At 44.4% G+C, this 16,474-nt stretch overlaps 1 protein-coding gene across 2 annotated transcripts in view; it reads right to left on the bottom strand.

Annotated features, from left to right (window-relative positions):
• The window catches only part of LOC146193457 (neurotactin-like), a 34,557-nt gene extending 29,382 nt beyond the window's left edge, over window positions 1-5,175 (bottom strand). Inside the window, exon 1 of one of the 2 annotated variants that reach the window (XM_084602761.1) lies at window positions 4,849-5,175. The gene's annotated coding sequence lies outside the window, so the exon portion shown is untranslated. The remainder of the gene's footprint in view (window positions 1-4,848) is intronic. The other variant, XM_084602760.1, reaches the window with a different exon arrangement.
• Between the last annotated feature and the right edge of the window lie 11,299 nt (window positions 5,176-16,474).

Genomic DNA, 16,474 nt, shown 5'->3' with positions numbered 1-16,474 from the left:
ACGTACCTTTAGACACTTCGTTCTATTTTTCGACGCTGGCTATTCCCCCGCCGTTCCGCAGGACCCCTCGTCGAGTAGGAGGGAGCTGTTTCCGTCGTTCGCGCTCGTAAATATAAACGAAGTTGCCGCACCAACAACCGTGGCCGACCATACGCCCTCCGCTGTGGGTGGACCTCATGTCCGCCGCCATCCAGGGTTTTTTCCATCCAGTACTTGCGGGCTTCGAGTGGTCCTCCTCACAGGGAACTGACCCCGTATGCCTCGGATCAGTACAAAACGCCAGGTTAAAACTCTCGAACTGCCACTGCAATACTGGGCCTACCCCGAATACCGCCCGCGGCGGCTGCGTTTCGGTGGAGGCGAAACGAAGAGGCGTCCGCGTGCTGTGCGATGTCAGCGCACGTAAAGATCCCCAGGTGGTCGAAATTACTCCCTAGTCCTCCACTACGACGTCTCTCATAGCCGGAGTCGTTTTGGAACGGCAAACCCCATAAGCCGAAACGTAAGCAAACAGTACAAGCAATAAGCAAAAATCTTCCCTCTTCAATCTAGCTTTAATTCATGCCTGTTTTCGTCTTGTGGGCATCATCAACGTAAAATATATTCGGCGTCGTTGCAATAGCCAATATTATCGAAACGAAGATAGGTTACGTCACAGGGTTCTGAACCCTCGTAGAACACCGGGGAAGGGGGCGGGGAGGATCTGGCTCCTCTTTCAGCCTGGATGCCCGCGTCCACGCTTTTGCTGTTTTGCATCGAGGGAGCCAAACACAGTAGATAAGCCTCTCGAAAAAGCCTGTTTCTCGTTCGATAACCGAAGCAGCATCGGGCGCGATCAGTGTACCTGTGAACAGACAGTGCTTTTTTTTTTTTCTCTCTCTCTCTCTCTTCGTGGATGCCATTAAGTTACTGATCTCAGCTAACTAGCAGGCGACGTAATTTTCCTTCGAGGTCAACTCCTACCACGGGACCACCTCAATGGAGGCCGAAAACTCGCTCATATTCAAATTCAACTTCCGAGTAGCCTATTCATACGTCATGTCCACGGCACTCCAGCAAACAAACCAGTGGCCCGAAATGAGTGAGTTAGAATTAACAGGACAGTTATGTTCGTTACTTAAACAGACTTCGGAACGGCACGTCATTTTAAGCTGTCTGCCACAGTTTCTCTCTCAGGTTATTAATATGACGAGGCGTGTCCGAAAACTAATAGTCTCCATTTTTTTCCCCTCGAACACATTCAAAAATTTATTTTCACCAAGAATGCTAATAACAGTAGGACCATTTCTTTTAACCTGCTACACCAGTGTAGGAAAACTACAACACCTCCAATGGTGTTTTGCTCCAATAGCGTAGCTACTGTGAATTAAAAAAAAAAAAAAAAAGGCCCTAGAATTGCTTCCCTCTTCGAGCCGCCGCTGATAGGCATGGCTTGCACTCCCTTCAGCCGCAGTGTCACTTTCGCCCGAGCGAAGCCCCAGAATTCCGCGCGTTTACCGGCCAGAACAAGAGTGTTTTTAAGTGTTAAAAAAAAAACAAAAAAACTCACACGGACCTTATTTACATTTTCCTTCAAGCTTTTCAAGCAATAAAGAGCCTAACGGCAATAGTTACGCAGGTAAATATCAACGTCTTATCTGTATTCTGATGCGCACCACCTCTGACAATGCTATACGCTGATAACAGCGGTCTAATTAAAAAAGTGGTCAAAGTCTAGGTTAAACTTCTTGGTAGGAAAACTGACATCTTCAATGTCTCATAACCGGTCCTGTACAGAGAGGCGAGAAAGGGGAGAAGATCATTTGCAAAGCAACAAAGTTTTTTTTTTTCTTCACCCACATTTGTGGCAAAAACACCGTAAAATTATTAAAAAAAAAAAACCTCCAGTGAAGCTCAGCGCGACGGCCGCCTCGGCTACTGTTGCGTTGGAACCAGAGCCCAAAAAATTAACAACAGAGCGCCTCGCAATGAAGCAGAAAGAGGCCGCCTGAGCCCTGAGCAGGCGTTTATTTCTAGGAGGCCGTGGCAGACGACGCACACGCATTCCGAATGCGCCACCTGTTCGCCAAGGAGGTTCTCTGGCTATCACGTGACACAACCATCAGGTCGCAGCATGACTTGCACTATTTTTTTATTGTCGCAAATGTGGCATTGGGGCCACATATGCCTAACAACAAAAAAGAAAGACTTTCCTGGATTTCTACACCACATTTCGCTACAATTTTTCGTCCCAACACAGATCAAGACCTGAGATCACGATTTTTTTAATCGAGAAATTTCGCCCAAATTAACCATTTTATTTGGTTCAAGGAACTCATTCACGTAAGAATCTGCCGTCTCCACTCGACACGCCGAAAAGCGTGCAAGTCTGTTAGTAACAGCTTCCTATCAGGCGGCAAAACGTTTTATTCATTACTTTCAATAGGCACCTTTACCATGCCTTTACTGCATACTCAGATAATATCAGCCTGCTTGTCTTCATTCCCCCACCTTTCTCTTTTAAAGGCCGCAATGACTACAATATTTGTAATAGCTGGTATGACATTTTCTATTCCTTTTGTGGCAAATCAGGTGTCTAGATCACCAAACAATACACAATGAAGCAGCATGAGCAACAGCCTGCAAAGTGACAGTTTAAGACACGCAACTATTCTTTTACACAGGCAGCAAGAAGTAACAGGATTCAAATCCTGAACTTTATTACTAAAGTTCAGAACATATAGTAAGGTAGATGATGGTACTTTCTCTTGCAGCATTAATTTTCTTTATTTGGAATACAGCTCACATAAAAAATTTGAACTCGCTCGGCAGAAAGATGGATGGCATACCATTCGATTAACACATAAATAGTGACACTATAAATACAGACTCCCATGTAGAATGCATGCAAGAACATGACAACTACTTCTGTTATCATTTACTCGCCAACTTCGCAGCTCCAAATCCTCATAAACTGATGACAATTCATAGGTGCACTGATCTGTGAAATCAAATTAAGAATACAGGGCGGAGACAGGATGTTGAGAGAACACGTGTCAGCTGACATTCGTCCTCCTGTCAATGAGATGATGTGACTTTACTGGTGTAAAGGCAGCCTGGTTATATATGGTTATTAATGTTTGGTCTGAGCAGTAGGAAACAGAAAAATTCAATTGCACTGATGGTTTTAGATGCTAGCAGATCCCCATACGCAACAAATTTGCAAGGTTTATTGGTCGAATGCAGACCGAAGAGCAAACGCACACACGCACGCACGTACAACTTTACTGGTCGCAACATGTTTGCTTTACAACAAGTTGCCGTTAATTCACTCAATTGCAGTATTCTTGCCTTGAAAAATTGTGAAAGCGACGCGACACCAGCTCCAGGAGGAGGGAGCGGCGCAGTTTCCGCCAGCAGGCACACAAACCGCACAAACTTCTCCCCTCCCGTTGCCCTCCTCCTCCCCTTCGTCACTCGCGGCTCAGTCTTCTTCTTGTGAGCACTCCTATCCATGGAGCGCTCCATGCTCCCCAGCCGCCATCATCGACCTCACTTTCCCTTTATCGGTCACCCTCCCACCGCTGCCGTGCCGCCCCCACCAAAACAAGCGTGCCTCCGCCAGGGATCAGGAACCCAGGGACAATAAAAGTCGGGGTCCCATCGTGGGCACCGTTTTGGGGCGAAGAGTTCTCTCGCCGTCGCTTGTGCAGTCCCCCGAACGCTTGACCGAAATTGGGCGTGCACCCTGCAGCGCACCGCGCACAGCGACTGTCAGGTGTAGAACACTTCGACGGCCGTTACAACACACCGGACGCGGCGCATGTGCTTTTATCGCATCTTTTCCTGCGTCTGCATCATTTTTTTAGCAGGCCTTGGAAATAAATGCCGTGAGAGAGACAGCAAATCTTAATACAGGAGAGGAACAAATGTAGGAGCTTCTTGTTAAAGCAAAAACAGTTTTCCTAGTGCAAACACAAATGAAATCGGCAATGGCGGGAGTACAATTGAACGCCTGGCAGGCTGGACACACAGCGCACACTTCGTACGCTACGTCGCGCACTGGATGCTTTTATCAAGTTTCTTCAAGAAATACACAAACCAGCTAGGCTTCGAGAAACCAGTTCCCTACGATGCGCAGTTCACTGACACGCCATGTAACGGTCCTCCCCTAACGACCCGTTAGGTATGCAAGTCGAGGAAGGCGCGGCACGCCTTTTCATCGCTTCCCCCCCTCCCCTCTCCCTATTCCCCAAAGAAATAAAAAATGTTCTAAAATAAACGGGCCAGGTTTGGAATAGGTGCGACAAAAGCAGCGAAATGTATGCACTGATCGAAGTGTCAAGAGCGCGTTTGACATTAATCATGTTTTAAGCATGGAGTGAGGTTTACCTCTCTCCACGAACTGCACTTTGGCGAATCTCAGTAGAAGTGACAAAGAATATATAAGACCGAAAGTATACTAAAGATTGTAAAGAACCTCCCGAACGATGTCGTCGCAGTCGGTCTACAGGGAGGCCTAAATGACAAACGAACATGAAATCGCGTGTCCCCGCCAAAACACCATTGTTCCCCAAACTGGCGGCGAGTCAGATTTACAATTCCATGGTGTGAGTCGCGGAAGTGCTCAGACATGTGCCATGATCGTCGCCTGACAGCGCTCTGTACGATGGCGATTTCTGAGGAGCGGAGCGGACATGGAGCGGACCCCATCGCATCTTGCACTGCGGAGAAAGTAGCGCCGCACTGCAAGACGCGGCGGTCGTCGGGTTTCCCTTTGTCAACCGCTACGTTAGGTCACTTCAGCCTTACCGCACACGTGGGGCACAATGCTCAATGAGCAAATGAGAAGAAACCGGAGCATCTTACTCGTTCGGTGAATAGGATGAGGGTCCAAGTTGCTCGGCGAGTGAACCGGGCGGCGGAGACACTCGCAGGAGAAAATGAAAGCCAGTAATGCAGCGCACACCCTCACGATCTGCTTAACTAAGAAACGAACGTCAGTTTCGCGTCGCTGTGTCTCTTCTATGTTACTTGCCCCCCACGAGCGTATCAACAACACGACCCGCAAAGAACTCGGCGTTGCTCCGGCAAGCGTGCGTCTGGATTTTCAAACGGAGTCCGGCCTACCGGGCTTCAGTAACGTCATTTTTGCGTCGGGGGGTCATCTCCCAAATATCCGAAACGTCGCGCATCCTGCGGCGGCAGTCCTCCTCACCACTGCTTTATTTCCTCCTCTCTTTCTTTCGCTCTATTTCTTCCTTACTCGCGCGCTTTTTTTTCTTTTGCCTCTTTCATGGCAAGCCTATGCCGTAAGCCCTCTCCCCTGCTTTTACTTTTTTTTCCTTCTCCTTTATATATATATATATTTATATCTTTCTTTTTATTTTTCTTTTTTCTTTATCGCGTCGCCCTTCTACCATGCGTCGCCAGCGTCGCTTTCTCCTTCTTCGTCATTTAAGTGGTTTAAATTTTAGAAACCGCCAGAAAAAATATAATGTTACACAGTATAGAGAAAGTGGCACTGTGACTGTAATCAAAGTCGTGATGTATTATAAAAATTCTAGTCCTAAAGCAGCTATCATCAGCAACATGTATTGCACGTGACAACGCTCGTAATGCAAAATGGCGGCTTCATAGGCACGCAGCAGGGTTGCCAGATTTGGCTACTTTACGCCAAATTGGCTACTTTCTGAGCCGCCTGGCGACAAATATTTTCGGTTGGCTACTTGGCTACTTTCTGGCTACTTTGAAAAATTTTCACCTATTCCAACGAGCCCGTTTGAGCGCTGTTCAGGATGCTCATTTTTATAGACAGATAGCAAATCTATTAACGGTAGCGCTGCAATACAACCAACTGTGCATGGTGACGACTGTCCCCACCCTGTTTCAAAGGGGACGCTCTTAACATCCATCCACTAAAACCCCTTGATAATTTGAAAGTAGCGACACTCTCCCCCGCGCCGCGCTTTCCTCCTCAATTCTCCTAGCGCGGGGCGGCTACGAGCTCTGCGCACGACACGCTTTTTCTACCTGGCGCCCGCCGGCCGGCCGCAGCAGTCAGTGAAGCGCGCGTTTTTGGTCCAGGTCTGCGCTCCAGGATCTAGTACTGCCTCTGACTTTGTCTGTGTTTGTTTTTTTTTTTTTTTGTTTTTTTTAGCGTGAACTCTGTCACCGCGGTAAAACTTCGCAAAACGAGAAAACGACCCAGGCTGGTGCTTTGAACTTTAAGATCAGAGAAAGTCAAAGCGGCCGCTTAGTCTATTTCGCTACTTTCAAGCTATCTTGGCTAAGCATAGTATATGTCACGTGATAAACCTTTAGTTTGGATCATTGGTTAATTATACAATTATTTTGACCAACTACGGGCTAAATTAAATGATATTTAGTAAACCGCACTTGAAACCCAAATTTGCACTGCAGCATCGAGTCATATACCGTTTGAAAGCTTAGGCCAAGTGTAATGACACTATGGTAGTTAGCGATCCTCATTAATCTGCGTTAAATATTTATTTTGTATAAAACCTAACTTTGAGCTAGACGATCAAGTCATACCGTTGAAAAGCTTAGGATGAATCCAAATGCTCTGAATTAGCGATCCATATTAGCGTTAGTGAGCTATATGCAATCAAAACCATATACCTTTAATATACCGAGTCATAGACCTTTCGAAAGCTTAGGTTGAATGCAAATCAGTTGTGCTAGTTATCGAACCGAATTAATTAGTGCTAATTATTTAACTGCACTTAAAGCCAAATTTTGCATTACAGATGGCCAACAAAGGGCAAGTGTAAACGCATTATGCTAGCTAGCCAAACTTAGATAAACATCACAACAGAGCTAACACACTAACTAGGCTTACCACGAACTGCTTCGAAATGTTTTTCTTTGTCCGTGCATATTTGCGTGCAGTAGGTCTTATCTAGCGTGCACCCGCTGACAATAAATTAGTCATGAGTGCATCTTCCGTCCATAGGTTTGTCTCATCAGTGTGAAAGTGGCTTTTGCACTCTAGTTTGTTCACTGAATAAAACAGTTGCGCACTTTCATTGCGATCAAGGAGCGCGGACAACCATTCATTGACCGCAATTCGCCGAACATTATTAGGCACTGGTGTCAAGAAAGCTTACGAATATACTTGGTATACCTATGAAAGAATGATTTCTATATCTCTAGGCAAGGTAAACGCCTCTCGATAATGTAATATTATGCTTGAGAAACCGAAGGTTCCCGTCCAACGCCTAGTAGTCATGATCAAAAAGAAGTGTGTGTGAACATGTGAACACCCCTTGCACATTGGCCGTATCCTTGATAAACCCAAACCATGATTGAGAAGGTCAACTCAACTATTTACGGCAGGCCTGAACATCGCACCTGAGTGGTTGCAGTTTCGTTTCGTCATGTTCTCCTTTTGTAGCCATTGTTTGAGACGTCCAACTCCACTAACATTTTATACTTACATTTTCGTGGACATAATTTTATGCATTTTATACTGTTTCTAATCATCACAGAGAAGTTTCTGATAACATGTGTGTTTATCTGGTCAGTTTAGTTTTATGTCTGTTTATATAATATCGCAGTGTTACGCAGCCAGTTTTCTTTTTTTTCGGACAACTTTTCTATGTGAGTTGCTATAAGACGCAACTGGCATTTGTTTCTTCACGAGCGTTGGAATAAAACGACTATTAAACGAATGTTTTTGGTTGTCTTTTTGCAGTGAGCGCTCTATTTACTGCCCCATGCATGGCCCCATGGCTCCTTTTTGGCTACCTTTTATTGCTCTTCCTCTGGTTGGCTACTTTCTGGCTACTTTTCCCATTTTTGTGGGGCCGGCGTTGCTGCGACCCGGTTGGAATAAGCTAGAAGCTTGGTGCAACCGGGTGAAAATAAGCAAATCGTTATTGCAACCCATGGATTGGCTTGGCTTTGTTTATTATTCTCGGATTGGGGTTTTTGCAGGAAAGCCCAAGGCAGATCACGTGTCGTGTGTTTGTAAACGACGTTTGGAATGTGTGGTCGTGTGAATCGCGATTTTTGCGCCGTGCACATTTCGTGCCTCAGTGCTCATCTTGCAGTTTCTTCATGGATTACGTTAGTAACGACAGAGGCGATAGACGCAGTAGAGGCTTCGTGCATCCACGGAAGTTGAAAGAGTGCTCCTACCTGTGGACCCCGCCGGTTTCTTCGTTCATTCTGCAACAAATCATATTTGCGTGGTGCTTCACAAACAGGGCGTCTTGGATTTATTTTTGAAGCATGAATGGTGCACAGTGTGGCATACTAGAAACCAAGAGCGTATGTAAAAGGCCTGTGTATGGGGATCGTGATTTGGTTTGTGCTGCCATGGAAGAATATTCTCAACGTGTAGGTGGTCTTGGCTTTCGTTTTGAAGGTTGCGGTGTTTATGTAATCACCGTATATGATCGCTTGGCTGATTCTGGAAGGGCGTTTATGTGCTCTTTCTTTTGCAATGCCCACTCCAGATAAAACTGGTCTTTTCGAAGCTGCGAGCAGTTTTCCCTGAACTGCCTTAGCGAAAGGACGCTTCTATTTCGCGTTATTCACGAGGCGTGCGCGTTCGCGTAGTGTGCAAGAGTGTGTGCAAAAAATATTTAGCATTCACCCGTTCCTACATTCCCTGAATCGCACAGAGATGGAGCCTAAGTGGTGCCTTTCGCCCTCAATATATCTCAATATTAACTTCGAAAAAAATATCCAGCAGGTTCGGAACTCGCTTTTCTTTTACCGCTTTTCCCAAGTTGCGTCGCCTGTCTGCACGCATTTTTCACGTTGCCCGCATTCTGCTGAAGCTGCCTGAATTGAACAAACCTCTATCCACTAGTTTGATCCAAGGCTTTCTGACCGACCGCGCGCGGTTTGTTACTGCTAATACCCAGTCATCTTCAAAGTTTTCTTTCAGCTATGTGTTCCACAAAGCACTGTCCCTTACTCTTAACGATCTCCCTTCTGTAACTTCTACCATCCACATTTTAGTTGATGACTGTGTACTTCGCTGCTCTGTAACCAACTCGTCCGACGCTTCTGCCTTATATCTATATTTAATTTGCATACAATAGTGATGTGCTGTGTGGCCTCCGTCCCTGAGAAGCTTTAGACTGTTGATTTCTTCTCACCACTGCCAAAACAACACATCCAACTTACAAAATTAACACTAGTACTACTTTTTCAAAGAATTCGTTTAAGTACCTTGGTGTTCACCTCACTAATGGCTTAACATTGTCTTGCCTTGTAAGCCATGTAACTAATTACTCTAATAGAACTGTTGGATACCTCTATCGTAACCTACCCATGGCTGGCACCTTCTTGTGTAAAATTACTAGATTACAAAACCCTTGTGTGATCACAACTTTAATATACCAATCATATAGTTGATCCACACTACTGTAACTTTACTGAACCTTATGAGCCTGTTCAAAACCATGCCACCAGTTTCATTCCCTCGAATACTCCTTCAGCATCTCTGCCATGAAATCTGTTACAGTCTCTGTTCTCGTCACTGTACTTCATGCCCCTGCCTTTATCACAAGCTTTTCATACAAGACCTCATGGCAGTCGTCTCGGCTAACCTGTGTATAGAACACCTCGCACAGGTCATCGTAAAAGTGGCGTTTCACCGCATGCCCGCACAACTACATTTCATGAGTCAATCTTCGCAAGCACTGTTCACAACTGGAATCATCCCTCATCAGTGATCCTGTAAGCTTCAATACTGCCATCGAAGAACCTGTCTAATCATAGCCATGTATACCACTAGCCTGTCGCCATTTATCACTGTGCACAAGCCCATTCCTTCTGTAAAGTCTCGCATTAGGACCTCTGAGGTATCAATAAACACATAAATAAAAGCATGGTTGATAAAGATTCCTTACAATATGGGAACTGTGATTATGTTCGGCAGGAATATATATATATGTAACTGGATCATGTTGAACGGTGTTAAGCTTGAGCTTGGCACAATTGTCTTTCCTGTGATATTGAACTTAGAAATTAGGATACTGAGTTATAACACTGACATGGTGGCTTGCCTTTTGAACTTAGAATGAACTTAGAATTTGATTGCAGTATTCCTTTCTTTGCATTCATCCTAAATGCAGGGGTGGAAGTGCTGCTCCATTTGCTTCATTCTGCTCCAGCCTGCTTTCCCTGCTCCAAAATTGCTCCAACTCGACTGCATCAATGTTCTGACATTAAATTTAGTGGAGCACGGTTTTGCCGCACAGTGGGCCATTACTGGTATTGACAGCAAGAACCTCAATCCGAGACGATTAAGTTAAGCGACTATGAGAAGCGCAGCTGGGCAATGGTCTGTTACGAGTTCTGTATACAGGGTATGTGGCTGGTGTAGTCAAAACGATGGCAGCACACCGGTAGCAGAGGTGTAATGCATCTCACCCGAGCCTAATACGTATAAAATTTTAATATACTAGAAAAGTATGCAGCATAATGTTTGCTTATAAGCAAATTTGAGGAATTCGTTACGGAAAATGTTCTGTGCACTTGATATAGCACCTACTCCCAGCCTTTTGAATCGCCTGTGGTGAGGGAAATGAGATCAGCGAGTGAAGCAGGCGCACCAAACTACTACGAGGTAGCGAAGCACTGGAAGTGGTAGGCGAATATGTTTACTTAGGACAGGTAGTAACCGCAGATCTAGATCATGAAAGGGAAATAACTAGAAGAATAAGATTGGGATGGAGTGCATTTGGTAAGTATTCTCAGATTATGACTAGTATCTTACCGGTATTGCTCAAGAGGAAGGTATACAGCAGTTGCATCTTACACTTACTCACCTATGGAGCTGAAACGTGGAGGCTAACGAAAAGGGTTCTATTTAAGTTGAGGACAACGCAGATGACTATGGAATAAAAAATGGTAGGTGTAATGTTAAAAAATAGGAAGCACGTAGAGTGAGTTAGAGAAATAACTTGAGTTAATTACATTCTAGTGGAAATCAAGAAGATGAAATGGGCATGGGCAGGGCATGTAATGCGTAGAGAGGACCACCGATGTTCGCTTAGGGTAATAAACGATTCCAAGGGAAGCAAATCGTCGCAGGGGACAGCAGAAAGTTAGGTGAGCGGATGAGGTTAAAAAGTTTGCAGGAGTAAAGTGGATGCAGCTAGCACAGGTAGAGGAGTATGGGAGAGGCCTTCACCCTGCAGTTGGTATAGTCGGGCCGATGATGATGACTACGAGCCATTGGAAACTTGTCCAGCTGCAACGAACTACACGGTTTGTTTCTAGCGATTCTGCTGTGAATGCAAGCAGGTGCTTCACCATCTAGCCTGTCATGCCTACGACAGACAAAAGCACACTTGGAACTCTTATGGAGGTGATGCCAATTAGGTGCCAGTCACTAAATGTGTTTTCAAAAGTGTTGGAAAGTCATACAGGGCCTATCGCCAGTGTGGTGAAACTAAGATAGCTCAAGCAATAATTTGAGCAGCCACAGAGGGCCATAAAGTAATGAATTTGCAGGGGAAAAAGGCTATACTTAAAGTGCCACCTATCTTCCCTGAAGGCGTTACTGGCCAGTACCCAGAAATTTATCGGCACAGGCGCAGGATCAAAAAGAATATGCACAAGATAGAAAGCAGAAATGTACTGTTCATTGATGTGAACTTCGAACTAGTGGCAATACTTGAGTGCATCAAAGTGGTGAAGTCCACCTTTGAATCTTACAAAACAGTATAAATCTCTTAGTTAAACGATCTTCAATTATGAAGTGTAGAAGGCAGCATTCCATTTGCTGCTATTTAACCCTTTGACTGGTTTTGCCGTACAAGTGCTGCGGCCGCATGCCGTCCCGCGGCGTTTTTGCAGTACGGGTATTGCGCTAAACGCATAGCGTTTGAAATAGTTCGACACTGGAGGTGATTTTTTTTTTTTTTTCGGAATATTCGACAGTCAAAGATCTAAGTGAGGAAGCTAGAATTCTATTATTAAAAGCGAGTCTAGAATCTTGCTCCAAGACATAATGTGATTGCTCCAAAACTCTCGCTTTATTGCTTCAAAGCTGCTCCGAAGTTACTTATTACTGCTCCCTGAGCTGCTCTAAAATGCTTGAGCCTGCTTCCACCTGTGTAAATATGATTACTTTCTTCCCCTGTACGGCGCTTCAACCAAGAAAAAAACTCGGTTATAATTTCTTTCCCGTGTTTTTTTGTTTGTGTGACTAAACTATTTAAACTAATATTCTGCCTTGAGGTTTTAACCAACTTAATAATCTCAATAACCAACTTAATACTCAATGTGAAACTGTTAAAATGATAGAGAAGAAATCTTCCAATTACACCACTGACAAGAACAAAACAATGGTTACCTGGTTTGTATTCTTACAGTCCTCATGCTTGAATTCAAGCTTGTGGGGATCTCGGACCCCTCTTAAATATTACGGGGGGGGGGGGTCTCTGACACACCCCCTGGCTTTAAGCTCTGTAGAAGCCAGGGCATACAACCTGTGCACCTGCTGCAGTGCAAAGCAACGTTTCCATCGCAGATGTTTCTTTTTTGCAAGTTTTTTCATAGGTATAATTGTGTTCTCAGAGCCGTTCATTGAGGCATTTACCTGTTTGTCCAATGTAATGTTTCCCACAGCTTAATGGGATCTCATACACCACACCTGTGCTGCAGGGTACAAATAAAGTCGGGTGTTTTATGCTACATGCACGTCGCTGCACACCACAAGTTTGAGTGGTCCTACAAAGCTTCGATAACTTTTCCGAAGCTGTAAAAACTACTTCGATATTTACTTTTTTGCCTATTCGTTTCAAATCATGTGATATGCTGTGCAGATAGGGTATTGCAACCAGATTTTGTTGTTGTATTCTGTCCGCTGTGTTAGGCATAGCTTCCTTGCTGTTTGTTTTCATTTTTTTATAAATTCCTTCAGCAACTGAGATGACACCACGTTCCGGATAGCCGGCTTCTTTCAACCTGTCAATTTGATGAATGAAGCTGCTTTCCAGGCATTTTCGAGATTATCTCATTCTTCTTTTGACACCTCTTCCTTTCTTCTGTCACTAAATCTCATGTCAAACGTATAATGGGAATGAACTTTCTCACCATCCCGGCACATTTCATTTTCCGCACTTTTGTTTCCCGACCTGGTGGGCTTGGCTAGTCTTGCATCAGCTGACGGACTGGTTGGCCTTGGTGACCCGTACTCAGGACATTCTCGGTGCCTAATACTCCGTGTCATTAAAGTTTCTTCCTCCTCCCAGTGCATTTCTTTCTTTACCGTTTCCACCTAAAGCATCTTGTCCCAACTATATCTCTCATTTGCATTAACCTAGAACACTGCTTTTCCTTTGCACCATTGCCATTCAGTCCCCCATTCATCTTGACTCTCCTCCTTTTAATTGGTGTACCTGGTTGGAGTCCTCCATGTCGAAGTGACAGATGGCCCTGGTTCTACAAGTTGCAAACCACTTTGGCACTCATTTTTGTAGCCAAATAAAGGTTATTACTACTACTTCTACTAGGTCTTGAAGTACAGTTTAAAGAGTTGAGGAAAGGTTTACAGGGACCAGCATAGCTGAGAGCGAAACTTAAAAAACACAATTAGACCTTAAACTTGGGTCGTTTTATTTTGCAGTTCATAACTGATATTTTGGATAGTTACAATGAAGCTCTGAATGGTCGCTTTTGATCGTGCTTCTATACCGGTAACATTTCTAACTGAAGGTATGAATGCATTCTAGAAAAGAAAGCAAAAGCCTTCAGGGCTAGGCTTTTTCTGTGCTTCTAAGTGTTGCAATTTTTTAGAAAAATTTGGCATTGACAGAACAGCCAAGTTGAGTATTAAATTTGGGTAAAATGAATTCTGCTTTAACCATACACTCTCAAATTGCCCAGTACTCTTGCTGAATTTTGGGGGTGCTATTGAAATCACTTGTTTTGACATTTCAAAAGCCTTTTTCTGTTTCTTCTTTGGCTGCATATACTGCAGCTAAGTCTCTTGATTTTAAGTGAGTATCTCAATTTTAAGGCACTTTTGATGACTCAGTACTCGCGCCTTTTCCTTTCTTAGAAATTTTTGCCTCAAATTCAAGTTAGTTTTTTATTTCATACAAAGAGGAAGCAGCCACAGTTAAGCAATTACTGTAAGTGTCTTGATGAGCTGGCCCATCAGGTGATGAGGAATGCTTTGTATATACTGATTCACTAAATGAGAAGCATGGGCATGTTCAACTCAAATAAATTTAGCTACCTTTTCTTAATCTTCAAAAAGCATTTGATACAGTGACCCTTAAGATTTTAACTACCAAACTGAACTACTTAATTGTCTTCTGCTGTCCATTTATTGCTATTCTTATGCATTTTTGCATCAGATTAAACAACCAAATCAAACCTGGTGATAATGTATCAGTAAAGGGGGTTGTAAAGGGTGGGGTTTATTCCATCTCCTATACTTTTTTCCTTAATTTAATAACACACGCCCCAAAATTTAAACTTCCACGAGTTTGTCCTTCTAGAATGAAGAAAATATGTCACTAAGTGCTCTGACAATGCAGTTTCAGTGAATAAGAATCTGTTGGCACCATGCAGGGATTCATGCCGACGCCCATGTCAGTATCTATATCAGTGTAAACTTTCCCAAAACATAATTCTGTTGACGTATTTAGCGGAAGAAATTTTGATGCGCGGGCTAAATTGAAACCACTGTGATGATCGAGCGCGTACCTGGCCATAGCCTCCTCTATTTTTTCGAAGAAATAGAGGAGGCTATGACCTGGCTCTCTTATGAGCCCGCTTCATATATGCGGGTATACCTTGCTCTCGAAGCTTGCCGTCCCTCCTGGGCGCTACGAAGGAGCAAGTGACAACTTCGGAGCAGTACGCTGCCATCTACGCTACCTGCTCGGGTAGTTTCGGCCGTACACAGGCGAAACCGAAACTATACAGCGGGTGAGCGCAAATCGCTATGCTAGTCATGCATGCTGATCTTTACGACTCAATACGCGCCACGCACCGCCGCGGGTGTCACTCCTTTCATAATATTCGGGAGTGCCCGGGAGGAATGGCTAGCGAAGCGACCGTACAACGTACACCCTTACATATATATGCCGCGCATACTAAATTATCCTCAACCGAGAGGTTTCGTTTTCTGTCATGCGCGGCCTAAATTCATGTGCTAAAAGCGGGGACGATAATGGTGTTTCCAAAAATTAAAAAACTGATATAGATATTATAATTGCGACCTCAGCAAACCTATAGCTGTTAGTAAATGAGGCGCTAGTGCGCATGACTGGTTAAAAAGTATTATTAGTTATATACCAGCGCCATGCTTAATTAATTGTTACCACGTGTTACCTATTGCCTGCTCCACACCACCGCAGAAATCGCACCGCATACACGGGCACAATTAAAAGCCTCCAGCCGAACCAACCCGTGAAACTGCATGTTAATTCTGCAATGCCCGCAGTCCTGGCATAGTTTCTTTTTTCACGACTCGCACCCGCAGCAGCGGAGGCTGCAACAAATTGCATGCCGCCCGTAAGCGTGTACGTGGCGTCGATCGGCATTGCAGTGCTCCGTTGTGATCATTTAAGAGCCAACAGATCCCGTACGTCTTTGTTGGCCAGCGTGTATAAACGAACTGTCTGGCGACTCGAGCAGGGTAAGCCATGCTAATTCGACCAGGAGGCGACTTCGTGCCAGGAATTGCATGGTTGCGATTTTATAGGAGGTCGAGATTGAATTGCAATGACCCAGTGGAAGCTAGGTGGAACGGGACTGCATGGCCATGTCACAAAAACGTAGCAGCCGCGGCCGAAACCAAGCACCCAACAACGCAACAGTGTCTTCTGCAGTCTCCCCTCCCCCGTCGCAGTCGACAAGAAAGAAGTGAAAGCGATTAAGTTGATTTACGTTGCACTCTCTCCAGGCGTTTTAATTGAGCAGTAGCCCATCCATGTTTGGTGTCAGTGCTGCGTTTTCATTTTTAGTATCAACCAAGCAGCTCGATTAGACCACTATTAATTGTGCTTGAGGGAGTATATACGACAAACACTAAGTGACGACTAGATATATCAAATTTTCTTTATTAAAAATAGTAGTTGGCAGGGCCCTTACCTGCAGGTATACTTAAAGCCTGATAGCATCTGGTTTAAGCACCCTTCCATATATATTTCATGGAAATAAGGTTAAGCCTAGCTGAGTCCACTTAGAAAGGTACCCTCTCGCAAAACATGGCTTGCCAGTGCAAAAGCACGAAGGTGCTGTATAGAAACTAGCAGATGTCGTCCTTGCATGATGGAAACTGGCAGCTTGAAATATGAAATCTATGTGTGCCAGGAGGAATTCTATGTAATATTAAGCATTGCAATACTTTTCTTGAAAGCATGTTTCTTTTTTTTTTTTGCTCATTAGTTTCATTCACAGTGCACATGGGGTGTCCACTCAGAAACATCTACTCTATTTTCCTTTTTCAAAACCTTGCTTTGCCCCTCACAGAGTACTACCAAAGTTT

Source organism: Amblyomma maculatum, chromosome 4, assembly GCF_055883805.1.
Source record: "Amblyomma maculatum isolate TAMU_Amacu chromosome 4, ASM5588380v1, whole genome shotgun sequence".
NCBI lineage: Eukaryota > Metazoa > Arthropoda > Arachnida > Ixodida > Ixodidae > Amblyomma > Amblyomma maculatum.
The sequence above is the reverse complement of the archived record's forward strand: the minus strand, read 5'-3'. Positions and strand labels throughout refer to the sequence as shown.